Source organism: Gossypium arboreum, chromosome 9, assembly GCF_025698485.1.
Source record: "Gossypium arboreum isolate Shixiya-1 chromosome 9, ASM2569848v2, whole genome shotgun sequence".
Classification (NCBI taxonomy): domain Eukaryota; kingdom Viridiplantae; phylum Streptophyta; class Magnoliopsida; order Malvales; family Malvaceae; genus Gossypium; species Gossypium arboreum.
In genome coordinates, this window is record NC_069078.1 from 1,329,238 (window position 1) to 1,345,440 (window position 16,203).

At 34.5% G+C, this 16,203-nt stretch overlaps 1 long non-coding RNA gene across 1 annotated transcript; it reads right to left on the reverse strand.

The window, feature by feature from the left end:
• Positions 1 to 11,600: 11,600 nt before the first annotated feature.
• LOC128280511 (uncharacterized) lies at positions 11,601 to 12,522 on the reverse strand. Its single transcript, XR_008270602.1, has 2 exons — positions 12,436 to 12,522; positions 11,601 to 11,808 (listed from the first exon to the last, which is right to left on the reverse strand). It is a non-coding gene; the product is annotated as an uncharacterized LOC128280511 (long non-coding RNA).
• Between the last annotated feature and the right edge of the window lie 3,681 nt (positions 12,523 to 16,203).

Sequence of the window (16,203 nt, forward strand, 5' to 3'; positions counted from 1 at the left end):
TTACAAATTGGTCATATTTCCAAAATTAAAGGTATTTAAAACTTATTTTCAAAAATTGACTCAATTCTCTAATAGTCATTGTCAAAAGCATTATCAAATACCAACCTTACGAAATTCTGAGCACAGATAGGCTAAAATTTTAAAATACCCTCGAAACTTCTAGGTTTTATTTTGGGGTATGACAAGTATATCATCTATTCTTGAAAACCCTATGTTAAAACCAAAATCACTTGTGGATTACCTACCAATGTAACTTGATGGCATACACATATAAATGTTTCCAACATAGAACATCGTTGTTCAAATTTTGAAATAAAAAACACTAACAGAATGTCGTGTCAGGGTGTCGAATTTTGGGTTACCAACTAACCCTGAATGTTGGCCTGATTGTACGCCAAAGTTGAAATCAAGGGTTAAAACTAATGAATGCCTTCCCATTGATGATTCCTACATTTCCTGATAGGAGCTTTGTAACAATGCTGTGAACCCACTGCACGACCGTATGGTTAGACTTTCTGCTTCTTGTTCCTAATAGACATTAACTAGAATTATTGTCGAATTCGGAGCATCTTCCTCGACATCAAAATAGTGGGCATATAACTCTAGTATAGCATTTTCGTTAGAGCAATGCAAATCAAACATCGCCTTGACCTTTATATCACCTTTGAGCTCAAATATATCATATCTAAATAGGTTCAGTGACGTTATATATATATATATATATATATATATATATATTTCAAGCTCGAAATTCTTATCTAGCCAGAAGTTGACACATTCCTTCTAATTCTTGACCGAAGCTCATGCAATTTTATGCTGTAGGTGAAAGTTAATTTTGTAGATTGGGTTGATACAAAAATGACCCCAATTTTGGTGTCACAAATTTGACTATCGTAATATATGACGGCTCTAATTCGTCTACTCATGTTCAACCAAATAACCTATTTCACATGTTTAAAGCCAAAACATTAAATAGAAAAATGAGTACATATTATTCAAATTCAAACAATGACACTTACTTGAACTAATTTACGTTGTTGGACTGGTTTTTGAAATTTAGATTTTTTACATAAACAATCTTCTCCTTATGCAAATCTCTTTATGAAAACAATCTGCTCGAAATTTCAGTATGGAACCTCTAAACAAAATGAATTAAATTTATAAGAAATACTACCCTCGGATATCAAACATAACTTCAAAATGTTGAAAAAGATTGAACGTGGCAAGCCTAAAAACTGCTTCTAACAAAAAGCGTTTTCTTGAAAAGTCTAAATAGTTTTGAATAGTTTTTCAAAATGTTAAAAGAGTTTTTCTAAAAAAATTAGGATGCGATGTTTGAATTTTATTTTGGATTCTACGGCTCAAGAATCCCAAGTTTAGGGTAGGATTCAGGGGTGTAACACCCCATGCCTGACCTGATCATCGGATCCAGGTATGGAGAGCCACAAGTTAAAACTGTTGAACTAACAAAACCATTTGAAGACCAAATATTTTAACTTGGTAGACACCCGCTAGCTGGAACGATGTCCCAATATTTTGAAAAACATATAGAAAGTTGAAGGTGATTTAAAGTAGTACTACACAAGCTATACTTGGGATGTGAGTAAATTGTAAGTGCCAGAAGCTTTATAAATATTCACAAGTTCGGACAAAATCACTAATGAGTTATCGCTCAAGCAGCAGTTTAAAATTCATCCCTAAGGACTGGTATCACATAAAAAAAGTCTGGCATAAAGCTCAGCAAGGCTATACATAAACATCATGAATTACAAAATAATATTTTTGAATACAGGCTTATAATTTCAAACTGACGGCAGCTAACAGACATCCTAATACCCTAACAATTACATGTTAAATCAAGACAATAGATGGCTCACAAATAGGCTACAAATTTGGTTGATTCCCTACAATGGTACGTCCACCTAAAAGCCTGAAAATAAGAAGAAAGAAACTAAGTAAGTTCATAAGAAATTAGTAAATTCCAAGGAAGTATAATCCCATAATAAGGTCCAACAGACATTATGAGACTAAGACTTAAATTGACAAAAAGGTGCGCCACTTCTAGTGGATACAACTCTCTTTGTTATGAAGTATCCACTGGCGGATACTTCCAGAAATAGACTCAGCCTCATGGCGGACACTATCCGCTATTGAAGACCCGCATATAACAGACACGAGGCACAATTGCTCTGCGTGTACGCCATTTTTGTAGACTACCTTTTTATGACTGTTTATCGTACAATTTACACTTGGTTATACACAACATACACCCTTTTTATTCCGCATACTCTCTTCCTTATGCTAGCTTTTAATCCTAGTTATGCAGAACCATTTTTCCTGTATCTTTATATAGCTCATTAGAGCCATTAAACCAATCATATCCTCCATACCTCTATTATTCCTCCTTGTATTTTGAACAGATAAATGTTCCTCCACAAGGTCAGGTATTCACCAGTCACTCTTTACACTAGAGTGCCATACTTGAGGCAAAACATAATATCCTATATCTTCTTTTCATCATCATATGTAACAACCCTCTGATACCTCTGTACACCATTCTAGATACGGAGCTTGGGCACCAAAGAAGGAGTATTTATACCTATGCACATGCAAGATTTTTGTTTCTGATTTATTGATTATTACTGTATATACATCAACTCCTTAAACATGTCCAATTTTTAATGTGAATACAGGACCAAAGGTTAGAGCCACTTACCTAGATGTAAAATAGGTAGGTTTAAATGAAATAATGCAGATAACAAACTCAATTTACAAAGGAATTCACCAAAAATCTTCACTCATAGCTTTCCTTACTTTAACAGGTTCTTTCCCTTCAGTATTGGGACCTTCTCCCGTTGCTTTTTTTAAAGAAACAAATGACTTCTTTAAATATAAAAACAAAAAAATTTGAATGAAATAACATGAATCAGTAAACATGCAAAAAGTTTCCAGTGGGAATTTTCCTTCCTATCTAGTATTTAGATGAAATCCCTACTGAAGAACTCTTACAACAACCCTTTTTCTATCTGGTAAAACATAAATAGGGATTTAAGAATTTACCAGTAGATAGTTTAAGGTAAACACTTTTATAAGCTTGACAAACAACACTTTCGTTAACAATTAAGAACACCTCTAGTTTTTCTTCGATGATAACAAAGGCAAGCGGAGAAGATGAAATGAAAATTTTCTTGTAGACACTCAATTTTGCCCTGGCCCAGAAATAAGTCCAAAAACAAAAATAATAAACCCCACAAAAAAAAAAAGAAGTCCAAGTTCAGTCCAGAATTACAAATATAATTTGGCCCGATCAGAATGGCCCATTACTTGAAAAGATTTAAGGTTCATCTACAAGTTTAACTCATATGGAAATATAATCTTCAATGATATGCAATCTTAGATGTGATATGCAATCTTAGATATGATACAATCTTAGATATGATTGCAATCTTAGATATGATACAATCTTAGATATGATTGTAATCTTAGATATGATATACAATCTTAGAAGATATGATTTTGTAATCTTGGAGATTTAATTTGTAGATATCCTTTAATCTTAACCGTTGATGTAATTTGTAACACTCCTTACCCGAGACTGTTGTCAGAATCGAGCACGAGGCATTACTAAACTTAATCTATCACTTAAATAGTTTTAAATTGTTTATTTAAGCATTTCGGAATGTGCTGCCATTCTGCGTCGTAGTCCCCTAAAAATTCATATCTTGAGTTCCGAAACTCGAAATTAAGATCCGTAAATTTTTCCTGAAACTAGACTCATATATCTATCTACTAATTTGTTTTATATATTTTTTACTTGGCCAATCAGTACAGTTTATTAGTTAAAGTTTCCCCTGTTTCAAAACTCAACTATACTAACCTCTTCTTATTTCAAACCATGTTTCTCCCTGTACAAAATTCATATCACTAAGCCGTTTGTTTTTATTAAAACTAGACTCAACAAGGATTATAACCATATAAAGTATAACTTCTAATTAGTTTTTACAATTTATGGTGAATTTCCAAAGTTGAAACAGGGATCCAAAAATCTCTCGACCCTGTTTCACTAAAACTCAAATATATCATAAAATATAACACCTTTACCTATTTTTCTTATTCCATAAGAAAATAGACATAATAAGCTTTAATTTAATATATTATTCATCTTTAAACTATGTTTCTACAATTTTTAGTGATTTTTCAAAGTTACGTCATTTCATTACTTGAATCTGTTTTTAGGTTACTTTCACATTTTCATAATTTTCATGTGATAAGCACCATTCAATCATACATATTAATAAACATGCATATCATCGGTCATTTTTATTAGCTAATCACTAGCAAGTATTTACACATCATTCATTGTTCATATTATACCAAAAGTAGCTACGTTTCTATACATGCCATACACAAAACAAAACATCTAATTATACCGAGTTATTTCTTTGATAGTGTGATCGGCCTCCGACGTTTCCTTCGATCCCCGAGTGGCTAGATAAGTACTATAAGAAGAAGAAAATAAAGAGATTAAGTACTAGGCTTAGTAAGCTTACAAGCAAATAAATCACAACATTCAACATAATGGATAATTATGCATAATATCATCTAACATCATAAATTTCTTTACTTCTCAATTTCTATCTTCTTCTTTATTCCCTTACCTTCTTTCTTACCTGACCTTTCCTTTTTCATAAATATAATCTACTTTTCCTTTGCTGTTAATTCACTGTAATTTAACTCGTATCCTGACCCGTTGAACCACTCGGAATACTAAGGATACTAGGGTCGTTCCTGTCTATCAATATTATCCTGCCAATGCCATGTCTTTGACATGGACTTACATGAATTATTCCTGTCTCCAATGCCATATATAATATGGACTTACATGGCTCAATCTCATCTCCAAAGCCATATTTCTAATATGGGCTTACATGGCTCATTTCGTTACATCTGTCAACCCTAATATCCTAACATTCCTAGGGTTCAACCGGCTTTCTAACACTTTTCCTCTGTCACTTCACCTTAAATTCGACTTTAAATATTTTCATAACATAAATATATAAATGCTGAAATTGACAATAATAATGTAAAATAAAAGAATGTTGCATTTATTTATCGTAAACTTACCTCGATACAAAATGTGACTAAACTTTACAATTTAGTCCTTTACTTTTCTTTTCCCGATCTACTCCCGAATTTCGTTCTTCTTGATCTATAATAGCAAATTTAGCTTATTTAATATCAACATTTATCAAAACAACCCTTTACTCAAACTTTGGCAAAATTATATTTTGCCCCTAAACTTTCACATTTTTTCACTTTTGCCCCAAGGCTCGTAAATTAAACTTCATCCTATTTTCTTATGTTTTATGACATGCTGATCATTTTCCCTTCTATGACAACATCAAATTCACACACTAACATGTACTTATGACTATTAGGTATTTTTACTGATTGAGCCTTTTTACTCGTTTTCACTTAAAACCAAGTAGCACAAGTTGTCTAACATAATTTAAAACCTCATATTACATTATAAAACATCAAAATACACAAATTTCACCTATGGGTATTTTTCCAAATTTGATTCCTAACTTAAATTATTGCTAGCATAAGCTTTATCGAGCTACCGGGACTTCAAAAACGTAAAGATCATTAAAAACGGGGCTTGGAATCACTTACTATGAAGCTTGAAAGTTGAAGAAACCCCAGCTATGGAGAGAGGTAAGGTTCGGCTGGTAACTTGAAGAAGATGATACAATTTTATCATCTTTTTATCTTTTTATTAATGTTAATAACCAAATGACCAAAATACCCCTCCTTACTAAACTTTCAAAAATTCCTTCCATGTCCTAATTTTGTCCATGAACTTAAAATTGGTCAAATTACCATTTAAGATCTCCTAATTAATATTCCAAAATAATTTCATACTAAAAACTTCTAGAATGCAAGTTTTGCAAATTATTCGATTTAGTCCCTAACCTTAATTTAAGCACTTTATGCATAGAATTTTATCACGAAATTTTCACACAATCATGTAATCATACCATGAACCTCAAAATAATAATAAAATAAATTTTTTTTCTACCCTGAATTTGTGGTTTCACAACCATTGTTCCGTTTAGGCCCTATTTCGGAATGTTACATTTCTCCCCCTCTTTAGGGATTTTCGTCCCGAAAATCCCCCTCTTTAGGGATTTTCGTCCCGAAAATCTTACCTGTGAAGAGATATGGGTACTGTTTTCGCATAGCCTCTTCGGGTTCCCATGTAGCCTCGTCTACCCCATGTCTATTCCATAGTACTTTCACAAGTACAATACTTTTGTTCCTTAATTGCTTTACCTCTCGAACTAGAATCTTTACCGGTTCTTCACCAAGTCATGTCGGTGAATCTCAACCTCTGTCTGAGAAATCACATGTGACAGATCTGAATGATAACGACGTAGCATAGACACATGAAATACATTATGGATCTTCTCTAACTCAATCGGCAAAGCTAACCGATATGCTAATGGTCCGACTCTCTCAATCACTTCAAACGGTCCAATAAAACGTGGACTTAGTTTGCCTTTCTTGCAAAATCTGAGAACTTTCTTCCACGGGGATACTTCCAGAAAAACTTTGTCACCAACTTGATATTCGATCTCTTTTCTTTTAAATCGCATACGACTTCACCGTCTCAAGTCGCTTAAACAATTTCGATAACTTTCACTTTTCTTCTTTCTTTAACTAGATCAACCCCGTAAATCGGCTTTCTTTAAGCTCATCCAATATAAAGGTGTGCGGCATTTACGTCCATACAAAGCTTCATAAGGTGCCATCTTCAAACTTGATGATAACTATTATTGTAGGCAAACTCTACCAATGGTAAGTATTTTTCCCAACTACCTTGAAATTCTAATACACAACATCTAAGCATATCTTCAAGTACCGAATAACTCTCTCGATCGACCATCGATTCGAGGGTGAAAAGTCGTACTAAAACTCAACTTCGTACCTAAAGCCTCTTGTAACTTCTTCCGAACCGTGAAGTAAATCTTGGATCTCTGTCGAAATGATCGATAAGGGCACTCCATGTAGTCTAACTATCTACGAAATGTATAACTCGCCAACTTTTCAAGTGAATAATCCATACAATTAGGATAAAATGAGCCGACTTAGTTAGCTTATCAATCACAACCCATACTGCATTTTTCTTTTTCGGTGTTAACGGCAATCCTGTCACAAAATCCATAGTAACTCGTCCCATTTCCATTCGGAACTAGCACAGTTGCAATAATCCGAGGGTACCGATGTTCGCCTTTACCGTTGACAAATCAAGCATCTAGAAACAAACTCGAAATATCTCTTTTCATTCCTACCCACCAATACAATTTCTTCAAATCATTATACATTTTGTACCGCTGGATGAATAGATAAAGAATCGCTATGTGCTTCTGTAAAATCTTCCGAATAAGCTCATCATTCTTTGGTACACAAATTCTGTCTCTAAACATCAAACAACCATCAGAACCAATCCAGAAATTTGATTCTATGCCTGACTCACATTGAACTCTTTTAGCTTGTAACTCATTATCATCTTTCTGAGCTTCACAAATCACTTCAAGAAATACCGGTTTAGCTCTAAATTCAGCTAAAATAGAACCATCATCTGACATGGCTAAATTGGTATTCAAAGCTCGCAATGTAAATAAAAGTTTCCTGCTTAAAGCGTTAGCAACTACATTTGCCTTACCTGGGTGATAATCAATCACTAACTCATAATCTTTAAGCAATTCCAACCATCTTCTTTGCCTCAAATTCAAATCTTTTTGAGTCATCAAGTATTTCAAGCTTTTATGATCGGTAAATATCCGGCACCTTTCACCATACAAATAATGTCTCCAAATCTTCAATGCAAATACAATAGCAGCTAGCTCTAAATCATGTGTCGGATAATTTTTCTCATGTGGCTTCAATTGTCTAGAGGCATATGCAATTACCTTTCCTTCCTGCATGAGTACACAACCGAGCCCATTCAAGGATGCATCACTGTAAATCACAAATTCTTTACCCGGTTCCTATTTGTACTAAGATAGAGCTTAGTCAACAATACCTTTAACTTGTCAAAACTTTGTTGGCACTTCTCAGTCCATTCAAACTTAACATCCTTCCATAGCAGTCTCATCATCGGGTAGCTATCATGGAAAATCCTCCACAAATCGTCTATAATATCCGCAAGACCAAGAAAACTTCTAACCGATACATTTCTAGGAGGCTTCCAATCAACAATGGCTGAAATCTTACTCAGATCAACCTTAATACCTTCACCGAGACAATATGTCCAAGAAAACCAACTTCTCGTAACGAACTCACTTTTCTTGAACTTGGCATACAACCGATTATCTCTCGAATTTGTAAAGCTGTTCTCAAATGCTCGCATGCTCGGTCTCATCATGAGAATAAATCAAAATATCATCAATGAACACAACTACAAACTTATCTAAGTATGGTCTAAAAATTCGGTTCATTAAGTCCATGAAAATGGCGGGAGCATTAGTCAAGCCAAATGGCATCACAAGGAACTCATAATGACCATACCTAGTCCGAAGCGATCTTGGGACATCGACTCTTTAACTCATGGCGATAGTATCCGGATCTCAAATCTATCTTGGAAAACACGGTGGCTCCTTCAATTGATCAAACAAATCATCAATTCTAGGCAATGGATACTTGTTCTTCATTGTTACCTTGTTAAGTTGCCGATAATCTATGCACAATCTCATTGATCCGTCTTTTTTTTCACAAATAGCACTGGTGCACCCATGGTGAACTCTTGGGTCTTACAAAGCCTTTATCTGTTAATTCCTGCAACTGAGCTTTCAATTCTTTCAATTCTAATAGATCCATTCTATAAGGAGCAATAGAAATGGGCGTGGTACCTAGAATCAACTCAATACCAAACTCAACTTCTCTAACAGAGGCAAACCCGGTAGTTCTTAGGAAACACATCGGAAACTCACATACCACAGTAATCGATTCAATTTTCAATTCGGATCTTTAGTGTTCAACACAAAAGCAAGATAAGCTTCATACCCTTTTCTCAAGTATTTCGAAAGCGGACATAACGTAAATTATGGAAATGAACTATCGACTCTTCAATTAACCCAAGAATTTCACCATTTTCACACTTCAACTCAATGAATTTCTTTCCACAATTCACTATCACATCATGTGTAGTCAACCAATCCATACCAAGAATCACATCAAACTCATCAAATGGCAATAGCATGAGATCGGTAGAAAAACAAGAGCCTCTAATCATTAAAGGATAATTTCTACATACTTTATCTACTAATACATGCTTGCCTAATGGATTCAATACTTTAATCACAAATTCTGTAGATTCTATAGGCATACTTATACTAGGCATCAATTTCATACAAACATAAGAATGAGTCGAACCCGGATCAATCGAGCAATGACATTAATATCATGTAGAGAAAATGTACCGTAATCACATCGGGGAGGATGCCTCTTGGCGTGCACGAATAGCATAAGTCCTTACAGGGCTCTAACATCCGGTCTCACAACGAATCTCTAGAGGTACCTCATTATTTGCTCCTACTCCGGTTGCCTCGGTGATCTACCTCTAGTAGGAGCATTTAGGATCTAGCACTCTGTGTTACCTCTCGGCTAGCCACTTACGGACATTCTCGTACAAAATGATCTGGAGCACCACATTTATAGCAAACATTTTACCGCCCGACAAGGACCATAATGAAGTCTACCACATCGTGGACACCACGATCTACCCTGCTTGACATTACCTACACTCGTAGTCGAGGTGGTCCGAGCCTTCGGATCCTTAAACTCGCTACCTCTATTCGACTAGATTGCCTGTGAAAAGCTAGATCCGTAGAAAACTCTCTGGCCTCTTGGATGTAGCCGAAATGATCTCGCTCATCTGTCTCTTCTTTGTATCTTGTGTCTCTGTCTCAACTTTGCCTTTTCTTTTAATAGCTCATCGCCTTTACTGTGCTCTCTCAACTAAAATAACGAACTCTTTTATTTCTAGGACACCCACCGACATCGGATATCATCATTTAACCCATCCTCAAACCTTTTACACATGATAGCCTTTGTGGACACACATTCTTGAGCATATTTATCGAGCACGACAAATTCACGCTCATAATCGGTCACCAATCATATTGCCTTGTTTCAATTCCAGAATTCCTTTCTCTTCGGTCAATAAACCTCGATGATGTACTTTTACAAAATTCTTCCTGAAAGAAATCCCAAGTGACCTCTCTTTCGGTACAACCGATACAAGTGTCTTCCACCAATAGTAGGTGAGTCTCTAAGAAGTGATACTACACATTTCATACATTCCTCGGTGTACAAGATAATTCGTCAAAGACTCGATAGTATTTTCTAACCAAAATTCGCTTTTTCGCATCATCATCTTTTGTTGCTCGGAACTCTTCGCCCTTGTTTCTGATTCTATCAACTGGTGGTTTTCTCTTACCACTGCACTCATGAATCGGGAAGCTTGAGCTACATGGGTAGCCCGAGAATCATGAGGGGTGGAGGTCTAATCGCCGGATTCGCATTTAACGAACTCGGTAAACAAATCATTCAAAGCTCTAAGAGAGCTTCGAGTCACTCCTCCCGATCAATTATTATCGCCTATTCTCGGATGGCGCGCCCTTACGTGGAAGCAAGCGCATTACTTTCTACATCATCATCACCGGCTCGCCCGGGATCCATTACTATAAAACAAAATATTTAAAAAAAAATCGTTAGGAGTCGTCACACTATCAAAATACAAGTATGGCATGTATAGCTAGACTTTTTCTCACACTAACTGTTTCGAGAACCGACTAAACCTACTCTAATACCAATAAATGTAACACTCCTTACCTGAGACTGTTGTCAGAATCGAGCACGAGGCATTACTAAACTTAATCTATCACTTAAATAGTTTTAAATTGTTTATTTAAGCATTTCGAATGTCTTTGGCATTTCAGATCGTAGTCGCCTAAAAATTCATATCTTGAGTTCAAACTCAAATTAAGATCCGTAAATTTTTCCTGAAACTAGACTCATATATATATCTACTAATTTTTTTATATATTTTTGACTTGGCCAATTAGTACAGTTTATTAGTTAAAGTTTCCCCTATTTCAAAACTCAACTACACTAACCTTTTCTTATTACAAACCATGTTTCTCCCTGTACAAAATTCATATCACTAAGCCGTTTGTTTTTATTAAAACTAGACTCAGCAAGGATTATAACCATATAAAGTATAACTTCTAATTAGTTTTGTACAATTTATGGTGAATTTCCAAAGTTGAAACAGGGGATCCAAAAATTGCTCTAACCCTGTTTCACTAAAACTTAAATATATCATAAAATATAACACCTTTACCTATTTTTCTTATTCCATAAGAAAATAGACATAATAAGCTTTAATTTAATATATTATTCATCTTTAAACTATGTTTCTACAATTTTTAGTGATTTTTCAAAGTTACGTCATTTCATTACTTGAATCTATTTTTAGGTTACTTTCACATTTTCATAATTTTCATGTGATAATCACCATTCAATCATACATATTAATAAACATGCATATCATCGGCCATTTTTATTAGCTAATCACTAGCAAGTATTTACACATCATTCATTGTTCATATTATACCAAAAGTAGCTAAGTTTCTATACATGCCATACACAAAACAAAACATCTAATTATACCGAGTTATTTCTTTGATAGTGTGATCGGCCTCCGACGTTTCCTTCGATCCCTGAGTGGCTAGATAAGTACTATAAGAAGAAGAAAATAAAGAGATTAAGCACTAGGCTTAGTAATCTTACAAGCAAATAAATCACAACATTCAACATAATGGATAATTATGCATAATATCATCTAACATCATAAATTTCTTTACTTCTCAATTTCTATCTTCTTCTTTATTCCTTACCTTCTTTCTTACCCGACCTTTCCTTTTCATAAATATAATCTAATTTTCCTTTGCTGTTAATTCACTGTAATTTAACTCGTATCCTGACCCGTTGAACCACTCGGAATACTAAGGATACTAGGGTCGCTCTGCTCATCAATATTATCTCGCCAATGCCATGTCTTTGACATGGACTTACATGAATTATTCCTATCTCCAATGCCATATATAATATGGACTTACATGGCTCAATCCTGTCTCCAAAGCCATATTTCTAATATGGGCTTACATGGCTCATTTCTGTTCTATCCTGTCAACCCTAATATCCTAACATTCCTAGGGTTCAACCGGGGCTTTCTAACACTTTTCCTCTGTCACTTCACTTTAAATTCGACTTTAAATATTTTCATAACATAAATATATAAATGCTGGAAATTGACAATAATAATGTAAAATAAAAGAATATTGCATTTATTTACTGTAAACTTACCTCGATACAAAATGTGACTAAACTTTACAATTTAGTCCTTTACTTTTTCTTTTCCCCGATCTACTCCCGAATTTCGTTCTTCTTGATCTATAATAGCAAATTTAGCTTATTTAATATCAACATTTATCAAAACAACCTTTTACTCAAACTTTGGCAAAATTATATTTTTGCCCCTAAACTTTCACATATTTGCACTTTTGCCCCAAGGCTCGTAAATTAAACTTCATCCTATTTTCTTATGTTTTATGACATGCTGATCATTTTTCCCTTCTATGACAACATCAAATTCACACACTAACATGTACTTATAACTATTAGGTATTTTTACTAATTGAGCCTTTTTACTCGTTTTCACTTAAAACCAAGTAGCACAAGTTGTCTAACATAATTTAAAACCTCATATTACATCATAAAACATCAAAATACACAAATTTCACCTATGGGTATTTTTCCAAATTTGATTCCTAACTTAAATTATTGCTAGCATAAGCTTTATCGAGCTACCGGGACTTCAAAAACGTAAAGATCATTAAAGACGGGGCTTGGAATCACTTACTATGAAGCTTGAAAGTTGAAGAAACCCCAGTTATGGAGAGAGGTAAGGTTCGGCTGGTAACTTGAAGAAGATGATACAATTTTATCATCTTTTTATCTTTTTATTAATGTTAATAACCAAATGACCAAAATACCCCTCCTTACTAAACTTTCAAAAATTCCTTCCATGTCCTAATTTTGTCCATGAACTTAAAATTGGTCAAATTACCATTTAAGATCTCCTAATTAATATTCCAAAATAATTTCATACTAAAAACTTCTAGAATGCAAGTTTTGCAAATTATTCGATTTAGTCCCTAACCTCAATTTAACCACTTTATGCATAGAATTTTATCACGAAATTTTCGCACAATCATGTAATCATACCATGAACCTCAAAATAATAATAAAATAAATTTTTTTTCTACCCTGAATTTGTGGTTTCACAACCACTGTTCCGTTTAGGCCCTATTTCGTAATGTTACATAATTGATCTGTACCGTTGGATTTGGGGAGGCTCAACTATAAATAGAGGCATCTCCCCTCATTGTAAAACAACTTGACTTCACTTGAGTTTTGGGAAGCAATAAGAATTCTTGAGAGCATTCACTCAATTTTCTCTCCCTCTTGCGTTCTTATTTTCTACGGTTTGTTGTTATTTATTCTTTGTTCATCTTCGTTTTCAACCTTTTTATTTAATCCCTATCTCCTTATTTTTTTTAATTCTCTTTTATATTTTATTTTTTAATAATTTTATTATTTATATCAAATTATTTTTTATTAAATTCTATATTATTCATTGTTTTAAAAATATATTTCATTTAATTGAAAAAGTTTTTTCTTAAATAAGGCAATGTTTGGTGTTTAGAAATTCGGAAAATAGTGCCCTAACATGCTGGGTCGCGATTTTTTTTGTTTGATTAAATAATCAAATATCCTTTTAATAAATTTTCAAAATCATGAGATAATTTTAGTTACGAGGATTTAAAACATCGTGTCCTAACATGCTGGATGTGATGTTTGTATACTTTCGGAACAAAGGAATCTCAAGTTTCAACTTTAAATTATTCAAGTTTTAAAATCTTTTCAAATTTTCTGACATTAAGACAAAAAATTATTCAATTTGGTACCAATTTTGTGCTTTACGAGGGTGCTAATCCTTCCTCGTACGTAACCGACTCTCGAACCTATTTTTCTCATAATTTCGTAGACCAAAATTAATGTTTTAAAACAAAACATTGGTGGCGACTCCCGTTTTCATTTTTCAAAAGTCAATCCCCGTTTTTAAAACATCCCTTTAAAAAATGGTTTCGACAGCTTGGCGACTCCACTGGGGACTCCATAAGAGAGTCAAGCCAAAAATTGATTATTTCTGTCTTAATGTCGGAAAATTAGAAAATTTTTAAAATACGTCATTTTTTACATGTGTTAGTTGCATATGTTTGTTATTGTTTACGCACACATTGCATTTGCATGACCGTTGTGGTCACACCCTTAAGTGGGAGTGAGAAGCTATGCTTTCGTGAGGTTTTCACCTCCGCATGGGCTAGTGGATTGCTTCCGGGATACATCCGTACCTATGTCTTCGTGAGATTTTCATCTCCGCATGGCCATAGGGAAATGTGTCCCCCTGAACCAAACTTGGTCCATATGAGCCTATAATTGGTGAGGATTGAGGAATCTGCTGGTTCAGGTACCCTTGCTTTAGAACCAAACTACATATAGTGAACTTTAAGTGCTTGCCCCAGGTAGTATGATGATGACCTTTAGTGCCTACCTTTATAAGTTCTTATTTATTATTATTTTTTTATATATGTGACACTGACTTGTTTTTCTTATTTTGCTATCATTGCATGTCATTTATCATTAAAAGGTGTCGATTTCTGAGTTAGAAAGTTTTGTAATGGGGAACGAATATCTTAATAAAGTGGAGGACAACTCTTTCGTTTGTGCTTGGTTAGAGAAAACCCAGATAGAAAAAGGAAATAGTGTCACCGAAGGATACACATCAGAATTATGGGATTACACTCTCATTAGTGTGATGCAAAATAACCTCCAAGAGTTAAAGGAAATATTGGATTAATGGAGTAACGAAGCCAAGCAATTGTTCTACAACAGTTATGGGGAATTACAGTATTTGCTTGACATGAAGATAGATGAACAATTCAAGGTGAGCGTGGGGAGTACTGAGGGACACTTCTACCATTACAGATGAAGATAGTCACCTCGTGGATGGTAGGGGTATAAGACATACAAAATTGAATTGGATGGAAAGAATTTTGCTTATGATGGTAGAAAGGCTCACTTACTATAGGACCGCTACCAAACAACAAGCTGGAATTTACTATGGTACTTTAGGACGTTGTACCTATCAAAAATAATAGAAATGCAAGACCTAATGGCTGGGATAGCCCAAATGAGCATGAAAGAAAGAGATTAAAGAAGATCGTATCGTTTAAAGACTTTTAAAGTGGAGATTAGCTATGCTGCGAAGATACCCATGCAAGCAATTCAAAATGTTCGTGTAAAGTAAATTTGAAGACTCTCAAGAAGCACTGAGGATGTTTGATATCATTTTAAGGCAGTATGCTGCGGAGCTGGAATGCCTACTTGTTCGCCAATCTTTCTTTCAAGGTAATCAGAGCAACTTCACAGACATTGGAGGAGGTGTCTTTGGCTGTAGAGCTTACTTCATAGGTGAAGCCCTAATTCAAAGTCAAAAGATAGCTGATCATTTACAGATACTGGTAGAAAGGGCAAGCACGTTGAGCACCAATATGAGCTACAGTTCAGATAGAGGTCGAGAGTTAGCTTTTTTATTAGATAGGGTTAAGACTCTGGGCCTACGAGCGAAAGCGTATTTGTAATCCGTTTTATGAGAAGACTTTTGTTCCTTAAATAACGTTTTCTAAAATGAAACTGAATTGAGATCGATACCTTTTAGTATTCATGCATTTGTATTACATTACATCAAAGAAAAGAAGGTGTTAATTCAAAATTTGATTCCTAAATAGAATAGTTTGTCATAAGGAAACAAATTTCTTGATAAAGTAGATTATAGTGCGGTCATCTGAATGTAGTCCAAGTAAACACGATGAGAGAAAGCTGGTAGTCCACGGAGAAATACATGATGTAATTGCCAGAGATTCAAGCCAACAAAGATTATCCAAGAGCATGACGAGAGAAAGCCGGAAGTCCACGAAGGAATACATGACTTGATTTAATTGCCAACGA